The sequence below is a fragment of the Cornus florida genome, unplaced genomic scaffold, assembly GCF_030987335.1.
Source record: "Cornus florida cultivar Cherokee Brave unplaced genomic scaffold, ASM3098733v1 CherokeeBrave_3.0.0_Hap2_Chr09, whole genome shotgun sequence".
In the NCBI taxonomy this organism is placed as follows: Eukaryota; Viridiplantae; Streptophyta; class Magnoliopsida; order Cornales; family Cornaceae; genus Cornus; species Cornus florida.
Genome location: NW_026775579.1, coordinates 13,191,967 through 13,195,922, shown reverse-complemented (window position 1 = coordinate 13,195,922; position 3,956 = coordinate 13,191,967). Strand labels below are relative to the sequence as shown.

The 3,956-nt window shown below is 38.9% G+C and overlaps 1 pseudogene; it reads right to left on the bottom strand.

Annotated features, from left to right (window-relative positions):
• Positions 1–1,388: 1,388 nt before the first annotated feature.
• LOC132275535 (small nucleolar RNA R71) lies at positions 1,389–1,487 on the bottom strand (annotated as a pseudogene).
• Positions 1,488–3,956: the final 2,469 nt, after the last annotated feature.

Genomic DNA, 3,956 nt, shown 5'->3' with positions numbered 1-3,956 from the left:
TGTCATATTATAAATGTAAAACTTGGCCACACTTACCATAGTCTAACACCACTCTCTTTTGCACAAACTTTGGTTTGGATTGTGTGACGACCATGGCACACACCAAGTTTTTTGAGCCGTTGCCGGGGAATGATTGAAGGCAATTTCGTATTTGTGGAATCAATTAGGAATTAGTACTCTTTTGATCGTGTTTCTACTTTATTTTCATTTTCATTTTGGTTACTTATTGTGTTGGTTCCTGTTTGACTAGGTACATTGAGCTTGAAGGTGAGCAAAGGATCATCTCAAGCAAGGAGCTAAGCAAAAGCAAGGAAAAATCTGAAATCTAAAAATTTGCAAAGCTAAAATTGAAAATTGAATTGAAGCGCTAATGGACCCTTTGTAAGCTCTTTCTTAACTTTATCTCTAGTTAAATCATCGGCCCACATGGAGGCTTGTATTTCAATTCTTAGATAAATCGTGAGCCCACGTGGAGGCAATTTTACTTTTCTTTGCATATTGTTAATAGCATGGGAGTATGGGAACATTGTATGTGGAGGAAGTTTGTTAATTGTTGATTTGTTGTGAAGGTGAAGTGATTGTTCATTACTTGTTGCTTGTTGTGCTTTGTTGTGCATGCATGGGAGTAGATCATTGAAACCTACTCTTGTCCCTCTAAATTTTCATCTTGAATCCGTTGTTCGAAAACCTAGGGGAAGAGGAAGTTCTAGTCAATCCATTTCATCAATGGAAGGACATAATGAGGACCATGTGGAGGACCTTGGTCACATAGACTAACAAGGTATCCTCTACCCTAATGTGCATTATGATAACATGCAAATACCATTAGGCATGCCGAGACTATTCATTCACCCACCACAACAACAAGGCCAAGTTCCATTGGGAATGCCAAGGCCAATCTATGCTCCACAACCTCCCATCATCCAAGGCAATCAAGGTGCCCATGTTGCACCTCCAATTGCTAATTCTCTCCTTGCTTTAAGAGATCACTATGTGCCTAATGAATATGACGCACCCACATGCATTCAATTGCCACCATTTAGAGCACACCACTATGAGATCAAACCACAAACCATTCAATTGCCACCATTTAGAGCACACCACTATGAGATCAAACTATAAACCATTCAAATGCTTCCTAACTATCATGGACTTCCAAGTGAAGAACCTTACAAGCATTTGGATGAGTTTCTTGAAGTATGTTCCACTGTAAGATACACGAACATTCCGGAAGAGGTCTTAAGGCTTAAACTTTTTCCATTCACCCTTAAAGACAAGGCAAAATATTAGGTTAACAATCTTAGGCCTTTTTCAATAACTTCTTGGGCAGAAATGCAACAAGATTTCTTGAAGAAGTACTATCCAGTTTCTAAGACCAATGCCATGAGAACCTCAATTTGAGAGTTTTCACACGAGGATGGGGAAACGTTCCATGAGGCATGGGAAAGATTCAATGAATTGCTTAGAAAGTGTCCACATCATGACATGCCCTAATGGAAATTAGTTCAATATTTCTTTGAGAGCTTATTCGACAATTATAAGGGCATGGTTGATGCTTCCATAGGTGGCTCTTACATTGATAGGCATGAGGACAACGTGTGGCATCTTTATGAGAGCATGAGTGAAAATTCTTTACATTGAACTTTATCTTCTAAGAATGGTAGGAATTCAAGTAGAAGGAAGAGTATTGGCTTACATCAAGTTGACCATTCCAATGAAATATCCGCCGAGATGAAATCCTTATCTCAAAGGTTTGATCAATTCTTGATCAACCAAAACTCGGCAAATCAAGTATCTTCCATCCCTAACCATTCCCATTATGCATCCAATGAGACATGTATAACCTGTTCAAGTGTTTTACATTCTACTTCCAATTGTCCCCATGGACATGTGCAAAGTGAGCATCATGAACAAGTTAATGCAACTTTTGTTAATCAAGGGAACAATCCTTATGGCAATCACTATAATCCTAGTTGGAAGAATCACCCAAATTTCTCTTGGAGAAACCAAGGGGAAGGCTTAAACCCTCCCCAAGGTGGTTATAAAGGGAAGTATGTTTCACCTCCAATGTAAAGCCAAGGTTCCCAAGGTTTTAGATCATCATTTCAATCACAAGGAAATCAATTTTCTAATTCTCATTTTCCTAATCAACCATCATATTCTCAAGGAAATTCTAGGAGTCCCACTTTTGAAGAAAAAGTTTTGACCGCGCTAGGCACTCTAAAGGCAAATACTCGATTGCTTCATTCTCATTCTCAATCCATTGCTAAGCTAGAAACCCAAATAGGGCAAATAGCTAGTACCTTAAATGCTAGAGAGAAAGGGAAAATGCCTTTGAATGCCCCACCCAAGCAACAATGTGTTGTGGAGACTCATTCCTCATCGGAAGGTTATACAATAGAGCATGTCAATGCTGTGACTACCTTAAAAAGTGGGAAGATTGTGGAAAACCAAGTAGGCATGTCCAAGGAAGAGAGTGAACCGGTGCAACCCAAAGTTGACACCCGTCCCGTTTCTTATTATATTCCTCCTTCATTGCATATGCATGATCTTTCAAATGAGAATGTGTTGAAAAGTGATTTGAAAGGTGATTTTGAAAAGAAAAATTTGCAAAATGATTTCAAAGAAAATTTCGGAAAAAGTTTTTGAGCCAAGAGCTCCATTTTCGGATGCCTTAAGAGGATCCATTTCAATTGACAAGCAAAAGGCCCAAAACAAATGAAATTATGGATGTGTTTAGGCAAGTGAAAGTCAATCTTCCACTTTTGGATGCAATTAAGCAAATTCTGGCTTATGCCGAGTTTTTAAAAGACTTATGCACCCAAAAGAAGAAGAACAAAAGCCAACCACCTAGGAAAGTGGTCTTAATTGAACAAGTAAGCTCAATTTTGTAGCATAACACTCTTCCAAAGTTCAAAGACCTCGGTTCACCTACCACTTCATGCATTATTGGAGATCATCTCATTAATCGGGCTCTTTTAGACTTAGGAACAAGTGTTAACCTTCTTTCATACTCGGTATATGTCAAATTAGGCTCAGGAGACTTGAAACCGACGTCGGTGGTTTTGCAACTTGCCGACCGATCCATCAAAAAGCCTAAGGGTATCATTAAGGACGTATTGATTAAGATTGATAAATTTTTCTTCCCCGTTAATTTCGTTGCCATTGACACGGAACCGGTCCCGAATCCTAAGAGCCAAATTCCCATTATCCTTGGCCATCCTTTCTTGGCAATCGCGAATGCCAACATTAATTGTAGGATGGGGATAATGAAGATCTCATTTGGCCACATGAAGGTGAAGTTGAATATCTTCAATCCGACCCCCAATTCATTTGACAAGCATGAATAAGTGAATGTTGTAGAGAAATATCATGACCTTGAATGTGAAAGAATAGAGTCTTTGTGTGAAACCAAAATTCCAAAAAGTTCATCTTCAACCCTGAATTCCAAGAAAGTAGTTTCAAAATCTTGTTTTGAAAGGGCATGGAAGCCCAAAGATCATTTTGACCAAGAACTAAAAATTTCTTTTGAGCCTAATCCAACAAGTTCTCTAGGGAACCATTTGTTGGGTGGAGTTCAAAGCACTTATCACCCCGTCAAGGAGGGGATGCACTATAAGATGTTTGACCTAAGCTAAAAGAGCCCAACGTCCTACTAGAGACGTTAAAGACTAGTACATTTCGTAGGGTGTCATAACAATATTCCTCTCTCATTTCTATTTTAAATTTCATTTCTTGCGAAGTCTAGATATTTGGTTTAGGTTCATATACACTGCTAGGAACTGTGATTCGGATTGCATGCACTTTCATGTTGAAAATGAGCATTTTTGCATAAGTTCAATCGATCTCCGAGGAGGTTCGATCAATCGAACTCTATACCTGCATCAAACTTGCATCCAATCACCTCTCTGTCCAATCGTTCGAAGAAAACTTGCATATTTCAGCTCTCTGTCCCA